The following is a 12392-nucleotide window of genomic DNA, read 5'->3' on the forward strand; positions in this document are numbered from 1 at the left end:
CTGCCTTTTTCTGGAGAAGTTAAAAAGGCACAGTTGGGGATAGCTTACTCCTGTGTCTGGAGCAAAAGATCTCTTGGTATACTGTGCTATGTTTCAGAGTAATCGGTAATGGTATGGAGATTGCATTTCTTCACAGCTATACGCCGTTTGGACTTGTCAGGCCGGGTTTAATGGCAGGTTTGCCCACTAATTTGTGTTAATCTATGGTTGGCCTTGTCCGCTGCTGCAGCTGAGCACAGCTCTGTGCTGTGTTTCTGCTAGGCACTACTGTCCTTTCATTCAGACACGAATAGCTTCTTCCACCACTGTTCATCAATTTCAGTTGTTATACAAATGAGTTATATCCATTTTTAATCCTTCTGGTGCCTGAAACCTGTAACTTGAAGCTCAGAAAGTGTGTGCTCCATCAGAATGCTTTATTCCTTCCTAGTTTATTGGAGGTTAGTGAAGCATAATTCATGTCTGAAGTGCTTTGGGACCATCAAGTTATGTAGAAATTGAATATGTAAATATTTTGTTTTGAAATATTATAGATTTTATGTATATTTCAGCATCTTGAAATAATCTGAAAATGAAAAAATGAAAAAAGCTATCTCTAATAAATGCCTTTCTTAAATTATTTAAATTAAATGATGTAATTGAATAAAGTCTGTATAACAGAAATGTAATATGAGTTCCAGAAGAAATCTGAATCTAAAATTTCAGATTGAGACATTCTGGTTTCAGACCGGTTGATACAATTACTATTGAAGATGTATTTATCTGAGGGGGGAGAATATGTTCACAAATAATGTGTTCTGTAGAAACTACAACTTAACAAAAACCTCAACTTAATTTTTCAGCCAGAAATAGCATTAAAAAGTTTTGTTTTAATATTCTGAGGGGAAAATCCTGTTTCCAAGCTTGAATTTCAGGTGGTTTATTACCAAGTGACTAGAAAACTGTTCATGGCCTTCAGATGCAATGACTTAAAAACTAGTGTTTGAGTTGTATGTTGAATATATTGCACCAAAAGCATTAAGCTAGTTCAAAAATATATATATAAAACAAGCCTATTTTTACTCCTTATTTACACAATGTTGGTAACAGAGAAAGTATCTTGAATTGATACAAGGCTTCTGATTTCCACGTGGAATGTCATCCCTAGTACAAGCGTGGCTGGCACAATGGACAGGGAATGAAGGAGGCCATTAGACATGTGCCCTTTCCTGCTTGGATCTAAATTGCGTCTCTTTCTGAAATCCATCTGTCAGGTGTATAATGATGAGGAGAAGGATGGAACTGATCATTGTGTTGTGTGATAGAGACTTCAGTAGTGTCTACTTGACCAGGTTTGAGGCAGGTTAGAATTTGGATAGCTGTATCTATTAATAAGGAAGTGTCTGGCTGCCAGTAATGCCGTTTTCATTTTGTCAGAGCGCCTTCATCAAGGAGCAAATCTGTGTAAAAGCGTATCTTGAGGCTACCTGTGAAATTGTTGAGAATACATTTCAGAAAGAGCTCAGCTGCAAGTGTCTGCTGATTCTGCAAGGGAAGGTGCATAACCTGCTCCTAGGGGAATGAATGCGCAAGAGCAGAACAGTGTCGCTTGCTGATATTGAATACTTGTTTAGAATGCTTATCTGCAGTTCCAGTTGGATACCTGAAGGGATTTACTGTATGAAATGAGTTTCTTTCCCACTTCCTTGCACTCCCTACCTTTTTTTCCCAGCTATGAAAGACACAGCAAATTTCAAAAATTTGCTTGGCAAAATCAAGAGGCTTTTCTTATCAGGATTCTGAGACATAAGCACAATTCTTTGACCTTTGTGTGTAAAAAACAAAACAAAACAAAAACAAAAAACAAAAAAAACCCCAAACCAAAACAAAAACAAAACAACAAAAAAACAAAACAACAAAAAACAAACAACAAAAAATCCGAAACAAACAAAACCCACCAAAAAACAGGGACCAAGATGCCAGATGCTTTGAAGGAAGAGTGAGGATCTGAAGACTGCTGACAGAGGAAAACTGATGTCCAGGATAGTGAACTATCTTATTAGCTTTCTGACCATTTGATGTACCTTAAGGCAACTGTCGAGCTGGCACAGTTCGAAGAGGAGTATGCCAAGGGGCCAGATGCTACTGTTGCAAAAGCATTCCCAAAGCTGGCATCTCTGGGCTGTGAAAGTAATCCTACAAGGAGTAGCAGGAGGATGGTATAGTGAGGTGAGTAGATGGGACATCAGTGTTGCACTAAAATCCTCTTAACCAATTAATGCAATTTGATTATCTCAATAGGTACAAGAGATTTAAGATATTAAATTACACAAAAGCACAGGAGTCCTTTTGTGTATGCCTGGTGTATACAGTGCTTTTAGGGAAGACTGCTTCCAGCTGTTTAAGTTCTGGTGCCTCACAGTAAGATGGCAGGAGCAGTAGTTTAAGAACCACCATATACAAAAAACCAAGAGATAAGCAGCTGAATTATAATCAGTGCTTGCTTTCCACTAGCTGTGCTTTTTTGTTGAATGTCTTGAAGTTTATATCAAGGTGGTTTGGTTTTTTTTAGCAGGAAACAGCTTAAGCATCTTTCTTAAAGTCAAATTTGTATCTTCTCATATATGAAAAATCCCATACCATCTTGATGCTGGATTTTTAAAGTAACTTAATTGTTTGAATACTACATTTTAATCATCCCAAATACTTATTTTTGTGTGTATAATCAAGTTATAACTTGCAGAGTTATATAGAAAGTAGCTGCATTTTTAATGTGCAGTGTACAACTATTAAATAAAAATGTGCCTCTCCCTCAATGTATGAAAATGTAACTCTTTCCCTTTCCTCTACCTTCCAATATGAATTGAGATATAACTCCCTTAAACATTTGCATGGATTTGAAGCAAGGAAGTATCAATCATGTAGACTGAGTCTTTCCACATAATTACACATCATGTATTTGTCATGGTGATAGAAAAGAAAATAGCTCTTTCGTATTGTAGTGTCTTTGAAGATGTACGGCAACTTCAAAGAAATGCCATATGCACAAATACCTCTCTTTTCTTCCTTTCTCTGATGACTGGAGATACAGCACTACATTGTTCCCTCTGTCTGATGGCCTTTCAAAACTTAAATAATAGATACTTCCACAAAATTGACATTTGGAGCAAAGTGAAACAAGTGATTTCTCCTCCACCATTAAGTGGGGCAGGGTTCCTTAAGATGTCAGTAAACATAGTACATCCTTTGAAGCATCCTATTCTTGTTTTGTTTAAATAAATACCATTTATTTAAATAAATGGTAGTATGCGAGATATTTGTGATACATGTGATAATGCATTGCAAGAGCAAACATGTAAGGATTGAATGTCAGGAGGAAAGGGTGAAGCTATTGCGGTAGGGGTATTTCTAACAGTGATTACTCTCCCTGTCCATTTGTCTGAATACTTTGTGTCTCCAGAGGAACCTTGATTTGGCAAAGGTACTGATTTATCAGGGAAGACATTTCAGCCCATTTATACTCTGGTCAAGAGTGAGGGACAGCAGCTTCTGTCAACTTCTAGTGAACCCTGGAAAGGCAGCCAGCTTTTTCCTTTCTCCACTTTGTCCCCACTGTGTTACCAGGTGGGAATCTAGGTATCATCCTGCTTCTGGGGCAGCTGGTACAAGCAGGCCAGTATGGGTACCTTTAGCCTGTTGGTGTCGGGGAGGCAGTCTGGCAGCCCTCTCCCCTCCACCCTTGGCTTTAGGAACCTGTGTATATACATGTGAACAAAAAATAGACATGCAGTGCTGTAGAGACAAAAGTGCTCAAATGGAAATAATGGCTTCATATTATTTTTTAAAAAACCTGAGTAAATAGTAGATGTATTATCTCTTTAGGGAGAAGTCAATGCCTGTGCTATAAAATGCATGTTCTCTGGCAAAAATGTCAGCGTCTCTTTCACTGAATGGGCTGTGTCTGAAACACTGTTAAATGCTGCTCAGGGAGGATGCAATCCTCTTAGAAAGCAGGCATCCTGCTGGTCTCAGGTTTCAGCAGCACACTCAGGAGCTTTTAGTTTGTACATGAAACGCTTACTGGCAGTGGCTTCTGTGCAGGAAGACCGGGCGTAATTGGATTTACTATCAAGTAGGAAGTAGGTAAGGTCTTTAGAAGGAGCTAAGAGGCTTCACATAATACTGTTAGTGCATTAAGATAAAATATGCTGTTGTATTTGTTTTTGAAAGTTTTTTCCCTAGAAATGTGTATTTCTTTCATCCTTCCAGTATGGCTGTATACCAAATCTTCACAAGATTTATGTGTATTTCTCTATTTCCTTGTATAAATCCCTTTGGCCTTTTCTTGGAACTTGTGAGGCTTCATGCAGTGAGGGTGAGGGAGGGTGTACAGGCAGGTGGTGGGATGGGATGGGCAGAGGATGTTCTGCACCGGGGTGTGAGGTAAGAGAGACAGTGTAAGACTCTTTCTGGATCTCAATAAGAAAGGCCTGATAACAAAGCTTAATAAAATAGCTGGTTTAATAAGATAAAAGAAAAAGAAGAATATAGATAGCAAGTAAATCGTACATCCCTTCAGATGCTGGGTACGCTGCGTTTGTGGAGCATCAGATGGAGCCCGGATGGGTTTTCCCACGGTGCTGCACAGATCCTGTCTGTGGAGAGGTTCCTTCTTTTTGGTCATTCAAGCTATTATATGATTTTCTTGCAAGAAATCAACTCTAGTAAGCATTTTTACTGTCAAACACAATGGAGGTTCACATGAGAACTTCTTGCTGCACTTCTAGATAAATATGAGGACAGGCAGGCAGTGTAATCGCTGGTACAGAATGGGAGCTGCCTGCAGGCTCCTCTGTTACTACAAGCTGGCTGGGTTTGTCCTGTGGCCAAGGATTTGTGCAGCACAGCCTGAAGCCACGCTGGACGGGCAGCACAGGCCGGGGCCTACTCAGGTTAACTGTTATGTGGGTCACCGGCTCCTTGATGTACAATGGTCTCCTGGTCAGGATTAGTTTGGGGGGGCCTGCCCAAACGTATTTTGGTGGCCGGGCGTCCCGCTATTGGGTACCTGCCCAAACACAGCACGTGCTGCCTGCTCTGGATGCAGCTGGTTGGAAAATGGCTGCTACAGTTTAGGTTTGGCATGTAGGATCATGGAGCAGAAGAGGACCTGTGGCACAACACTGCAGATGTCTAGATCCAGCTAGATGTATGACATAAATCATCATACGTTTTGCAGAGGTGAGGGCTGACTTGCTGCATAGGTAGGGCGTTGTTATTTAGAGTCAGCACGTGTCCCCTGCAGTACTGAAGTAGCGGAGACTTTAAAAATAGTGCATTTCCTTTCCTTCAAGGATCTTCATCTTCCTTATTAAGCCGTTTCCCTTTTCAAGGCTGCTGCATCATGTCCTGCTGGCTCTTCAGGCAAAACCCCTGTCCCTGCCAGATCCCTGCATCCAGCTTCTCTGTTCCTCTTTGAGTGGGCCGGAGGGACCGCTTCAGAGCATGGCCTCCTCCCTCCTGGCCTCTGGTTGTCTGCAGCTCTTGTCGTAGTAGTTTGCATGCAACATCTGCTGTGTGCAGCCCAGTTATCTTAATTGTTTCTCTCTGTTCAGTGAATTGGCAGCTGGCAGTTAGCTTGCCCACTCCTTTTTCTCTCATCTCTGCTATCTAAAGGATTTACATAAATATCCTAAGGCACTTTGCTGTTGAATACGTGAATATGCTGCATCAGGGATGCTGATTTGTGGAAATTAAAGGCTATTTTAATTCCTAGGACTTGACATGCCAGGATTAGACCATTAGCAGTCAGACCACTTCCTGCGGTTTCACTGATGTCCCGCTGTTTCCTCCTTCGCATGTTTGTAAATCTGAAGACAAAAGCATAGCTGTACTGGTAGGTTTTTGCAATGTGTCAGTGAAGATGCTTTTTGCTGTCTTCGGCCTGTGGAAGTGTGTGTCCCCTCCCTTCATTTCATTATGCTTTAAAGAACAAAAACCTCAGAACTTAAAACAGGAGCCTCTTATTGACTTTCTTACTCCTTTTCTTTTTTTTTTGGAGTGCCTGATGCATGCAGCTGTGCTTTTTAATGCTGCTTAAAAGAAAAAAGGTTGCAAAGATAACTAAGTACAACCCTACAGCTGGACTGGCTGATTTACAGTCTAACATGGTAGTCAGAAAATCCAGAAACACAAAAATGTACTTGAAATTTAGACACTCCAAGACACAAACTCCTGGCAGTGGAACAGCAGGAGAAGAGAGAGGAGATCAGGTCGGGAGAGGGAATATTCAGGGTCCTGAGCTTTAAGAAGCCATAATAAACCATTTATTGTAGGTTTATGTGGAGTACCTTTTCTTTAAAAAAACACAGCTTTAGCACACTAAAAACATTGCTGTAATTTTTTTATCTGTAAACTACATGCATCTTGCTTCTGAATTATGAAAATCAAGTTTCGTAGGACTTCCCTGTTTTAGTAGCTTACCTGAAAATATTTTAGTAAAGAATTAAAATTTGGGCCATCTAAACAGATTAAGGACCACTGAGTTACCCACCAACTCATTTAATCTTTGAAACATCACTCTTTGATCAAAACTAAATCATATGCAGAGGACTGTCTCTGTATCTCATAGTATGTGCTTTCAGTCTGTAAACTTTCAGGCAGTTACAGTAAAACACTTTTGAGTAGGCACATCTAAAGAACTGGAATTGAACACATTTTGAAAACGGGAAAAATCAGCTTCTGGCTGTTAAAATTCATGTAAATATGTAATTTGGTAAAGTCCATAGAACTGTAACACATTTTTTTCCTGATCATTGCCTCTAGTAGCATCATGTACTCTGTACTGCACAGCGAGTTCAACAGAAAGTGAACATCATGGCTCCAGACTTTGATTTTTGAAATATTTATTTCATCGATTTTTCCATGAATGAACTCGTGACTTTCCATTACTTGCCATTCACTTTCTCTCTGATGATTCTCTGCTGTTGATGGAGAAGTGGGAAGGTTTTATATTGTGCATTTCATTCTGCTCCTACAAGGCTATGCACTATACCTTCAAAAGGAACGATAGAGTTAGGCTAGTTTGTGATTGCTCTATCATTAATATCAAGTCTCTGCACTCATGGGTTGCTAACTGGGGTGAATTTGATGTGGAGCAGGCATAAGCATGCAATCATGTTTCTGACAAATTAATAGTGTTCAATGCAAGATCTGTGTCTCTACTTTCCCATTACCCACCTGATGCTTTCTGAGGTGCCGTCTCTGTTGTACAGTGGGAATGTTTGAAGGCAGCTCTCATGGGAGACTGAGTCTGTTTGTGAAGCCTGTTGCTACTCTGAAAAAGGCTTTGAAAAAGTGTTCGATTACTTGTGTAATTTTTGAATAGCAGCCCTGCAAAAACATCAGGCCAGTCTTACATCTGCACTTTCAAGATGCCATTTTGCCAGCAGCGGTGATGTGGATCAAAGCAGTAATAGTGGGTCCTGTAAGTACTATTTCAGCTGATTGCAGAATTGCTGGACTGGAAGCGACCTTTCCTCCTTAGTATGGCCCTCTCAGAGGGATGGGTGGCAAACAGAGTTTGAATGTATTCAGCTGCTTCTGTTGCTGGCAGTTTTCTCCCATGGTGAGAGCAGAGAGGCCCTCTCTGTGGCCAAAGTGGCAGGAGGACAGGGGTGGGCAGCAGAGGCCTGGGCTGCTTGGTGGGATGGTGCCAGTGGGAGAGCTTCATGGCAAGAGGGGCAATGTTAACCCAGGGGATTTCTTTCAAGTTGCAAGGTACCAAGATGCCAGGGATCTTCTTTCTGGAGAAGAGAACGAGAACCTGTGGCTGCTCAGCCTTTTGACAGAAGAGGTTGCTGGAGTTGTTTGGACAGTGGCAGTCTGATGCCTTTTTCACTGCCAACCATTTTGAACATAGAAATATCATAGCAAAGCAAGTGAGGAGGTCTGCCCTATGTGGTGTTCAGGAGAAGGTGACCCATACAAAATCCTAGCAGGCTTTATTCAGATGGCCTTGCCCTGCCTTGGGGCTATCATGAGGTTCAAGGGACGTATATCCTTATCCTCTAGCTCTTTCAGTTTTGAATGAACAGGAGGAGTTGGTCCTTTTCTCCCTGTCCCCCAACAGCCAATATGAAAAGTTAGAAGGCTACTTCTAACTTAGCAGCTACTTAGAAGGCTACTTCTGCTTAGCAGCTACTGCTGATCTGCTGCTGCTGGTGGATGTGGGTCATTGAAATGTGATTACTAGGTCTTCTGCAAATCTTGCCACTCTCAGAGGGTTGTGGGATGCACAGTTTTGTTGGGTTTTTTTTTTCTAGTGGAGGGTGTGAAAAGGCAGTGATAGAACGGTGTAGGTCTGCATGAGCTGACAATAGTCAGGTACATGGAGTTTATGTTGAAGAGATTATTGAGTCCTCCTGCAAGAAATTAAGTTCTCAAGCATGAGTAGTCTATCAGTTTTACATACAGGGATGTGCGTGTGGAGTGAAGCAGCTGAAATAAATTTGTTTTCATCTGACAGTGAGCTAGGCAAAGATCTCAGCCTTTCTCTTTGTATGTTGCATCTTCAGGTCTGTGATGCTTCCTTGACTTTCATTATTAAATCTGCAGCATTTTAAGTGTTAAACTATTACAGATCCTAAGGGGTTATTTTTTGTTGTAGAATACTGGAAAATTTACTGCACAGTAAAATGACTATAAATCACTACCCGAATAACCAGGCATAATAACAATATTAACAAACAATAACAATAACAATAATAACAAACTAGCAGTGGTGGATACAGATGTATTTGCAAGACATCTCCTTCTGTTCCAAGGTTTTTATTTCATGATTTGACTGCAGCATGCTACCTGTGCCGTTGGGGATGGTAATTTCTGTAGTGTGATGATAAACAAGATTCATTGGCCAAAGAGACGTCCCCTTGACATTGCTATGGTGAACGTACTTCATCACAGTCGTCTTGTTAGTGCTGTCAAATAGCTTAGCTTACATGAAGCGTGAATGATGTGTTGGAAAGATTAATTTGTCAGGTATACTTATGACAAGGGTAGCTAACATCTCCGAAGGGAGAGTTTACAAGCACTTGCACAATTAGCCCAATTGTTTTGTTTCATAATTAATTATGTTTATTCATGGCTGAAGCTGTGATTTCTGTCTGGAACTAGAAAGTTAATCTCTGATAGCCGTTGTGAAAAACAAAATTACTTTTCTAGAACCACCATCGTTTCCTGTGAGAAATGTAATCTTAAGTCTTTAGAATCCTGATGGTATTGTGAATGCATGTGTGTTTATAATACATGTGACCGTAGAGTTCTTGGGTTTTCTTGTAAGTTAAACCTCAGAGTACTACACTTTACAGTGCATGTGTTTTGCAGTACTTTCAAGACAAGAATAGGAGGACAGAGTTGAGTCCACTGACTGAGTTCTCTTTTGTGTCTGTTTGTTAATTAATAGGACAGGTATTTTTGTGTTATACAAAAAGACTTTTGATTTTACTAGTCAAGACTATTCATCTTGAATTTGGTAGAATTGGATTTTGGTGGTGGGTAGCTGAGAAGAGCATGTACATACATAACTTACTTTTCTTTACAGAGTTCAGAATCTTTCTGATAATCATCAGTAAATTCACTTCATTACTGTTAATATGATTGCATGGATGTGTGCATTAAGTGACCTTGAGAATACATTGGCATACTAGTAGTGCCTCTGGCATGTTGCATACTAAAACACAGGGAAATAACTCTGATCAGTTTATTCTTTTCTAACACTATCTGTCTCGTATTCAAAACCTTTTAAATAGTTTAAGTTAAAATTAAGTGGTGCTAAGAATTGTTCAAGCTTTAACTTCTCAGATTTAAATTTTCCATGTGGTTTTCTTGTTTGAGTCTTGTAGATTTTATAGAATCACCATTTCTAAAGTTCCTGCCTTCTTTCTATAGGCAACTTTCCACTTCTGTTCATGGCTCAGCTTTGTCTCTTTAAGCTTTCTGCTACATCTTGCAAGGGGCTCCTTTTAAATCTCCCATCTGCTTTGTCAGCTTTAGGAAGTGAATCAGGGTCCTCAATGGATGATGAACTGCTTATAATGAGCTATATCTGTTCCTTAACCAAGAGATAATCAGCATCTTTGGTAACTCTTCTTTCTAGTCTGGTGTGAGGTGCAAAATTTTTCTAATCACTACTTTGAGCTTTTGCTTAATATGGAGGCAAAATATATCTAAGATGACAGTCAAACCTTGCATTTAGAGTGAAATTTGCATTTTGATACAGTTATATATGAACAGTCCTTAGTTTCTGGTGGAATTCATAAACTTTACAAAAACGATCTGTAGACGATTGTAAATTCAGCATCTTGAAAAGCATGCATATGGAAGTAAGGTAAAATGTGTGGTATGATGTTAGCTATTGAAAATTAACAATGCACCTGCTAATGGTAACCCCCTTTGACAAAATAATTGCCTTCTGCATTTGACTTACTGAAGCTTTACTGTTTAAAAACCCCATTTATTCTGTTACACCATCCATGTACAGAGATCCCAGGTGCTGTCATCTAAGAAGGAACAGGTAAAGACTATTGTTCGTTAATAATAAAATGATTCCTTGAGAATAAAAAGATAATTAAGGGGTTTATAGCTAAATGACTAAAGATGTCAAGTGAAAGATAAAAATAAGGCTTTTTTAGCTTATTAAAAATTTGCATTGAATACGACAAGGGTAAAATCCACGGAAAACAGTATCTGTAAAACAATGAAAATGAGACAGTGAACATAGGAACATCTTGGATGTATTTAAGTCCTAAATAAAGCTGCTTAATATTTATTCCAGATTTTTTAAAATCCTTACCTAAAAGCTAAGATACCTTTTTTCCTCCTATTAATCTGCACACATGGTGAAAACTCCCACCTTCGTTTGGTGTTTTGCTCCCTTTCCTCTGCCAAAAAACTTAGCAAAACTTGAGGGTTACAGATTTCCTTGAGGCAGTACTTGGGTCTGGTTCGCCTACTTGAAGAACTGATTCTGACTTGTCATCATCAGCCTTGGTGCACACTTGCTGGCTGCATGCTGGTAGCCCTCGGCCTGTGGAGCTGTAAGGTTGGCTTTCATAGGGATGTGTCACGAAGGTGCAGGAACAACCAACGTTCACTCTGCTATTTTTCAACTCTGTTTTCTAAAATCCTCTGTTCTCCCCCCCCAAAGTTAAGGTGATCAAACACTTACCATCACCTCGTTATCTTTTCCTCCCTTCTTCCTTTTCCACGGGACCTCTCTCTTCCTACCTGTTTATAGATATTATCCTTCAATTCTTTTCTAGATTGAAAAGAGTCAAACGTTTTTTAATACAGTTATTTCATTTACTCTTCTCAAAAGTAAGACACATTGCTGCTGCTATTATCCAATATGTTTTAGAAGACTCCTGCACAATACTTGCTGTGCTCTGAACTCAAGGAAACAGTATTAAAATATACCAGGATGTTATTAGTAATAAAAATTCAGATTGTTCAGGCACAGAATCCTTTTAATATATTTCAGGGCTCAATATATGATATGTGTGTATTGTTGATGATGTATCAACTGCTTCTGGGTGGCAGGCAGAAGTGGTTCCCAAATGTTTGATGGGAGCTGCAGGAATGAGCATTTCCATGCAGTAGTTGCATAAGATCAAGACCTGTCCCTGTGGTTCAGCTGAGTGGACCACACAGGTGATTTCTGCTGATTTAAATAGCAGGAGTGAGACCCCAGGGCCGGTTCTGATGTGGCACAGCCTGAAACATGAAGTTGGTGGTTGTGTATGAGGCGTGTGAAGGAGCGGGAGGGAGGGAGGCATGCAGCTGGGCCATCATGTGCTGGGGATGCTGAGGAGATGATGCTGTGCCACAGCGGTGTTGTGGAATGCATGAAGGAAAACTGCTGTATGCATTCATCAGCTAGCAGAAAGTTGTGACCCATGATAGTCTGCCTGTGGTGCCTAGAGTGACAGTGACTGTGTTGTGGCTTATAACTTGCCCAGGGTAGGCCTGGGATCCTCTGGCCTGCCACCATTCTGAACTTGGAGAAAAAAAAAAAGGTACAGGAAAAATGGCTCCTTTCCCCTTCGTTTGTTGGAGGTAGGTTGACTGGCTTGTTCCTCCATGTTGCTACTTCCTGTAAGGGAAGAATTGTAGCAATTATTTAGGTTAATGATCAAATTCGTTAAAAATCAGAGATTTTTATCACTGACCTCAGTGTAGCCAGGTAACTGCATTATCCCCTGCTCGGGGGACTCTGCTAACAGCTCCCTGTGTAACAGGAGACAAACTATTATTTAGTGTGGAACCTGAACAATTTGTCCTACGCTGACAGGCTTATGAACTGCTTACAACCATCTATCAAATCAGTTAAATAGCTTAATTCCTGTATGTGCAGT

At 40.2% G+C, this 12392-nt stretch overlaps 1 protein-coding gene across 1 annotated transcript in view; it reads left to right on the forward strand.

Annotated features, from left to right (window-relative positions):
- Positions 1–12392, forward strand: part of PIGN (phosphatidylinositol glycan anchor biosynthesis class N) — a 96189-nt gene that overhangs the window by 37416 nt on the left and 46381 nt on the right. The gene's annotated exons all lie outside the window — the stretch shown is intronic.

The sequence above is a fragment of the Aptenodytes forsteri genome, unplaced genomic scaffold (assembly GCF_000699145.1).
Source record: "Aptenodytes forsteri isolate BGI_AS27 unplaced genomic scaffold, ASM69914v1 Scaffold81, whole genome shotgun sequence".
NCBI lineage: Eukaryota > Metazoa > Chordata > Aves > Sphenisciformes > Spheniscidae > Aptenodytes > Aptenodytes forsteri.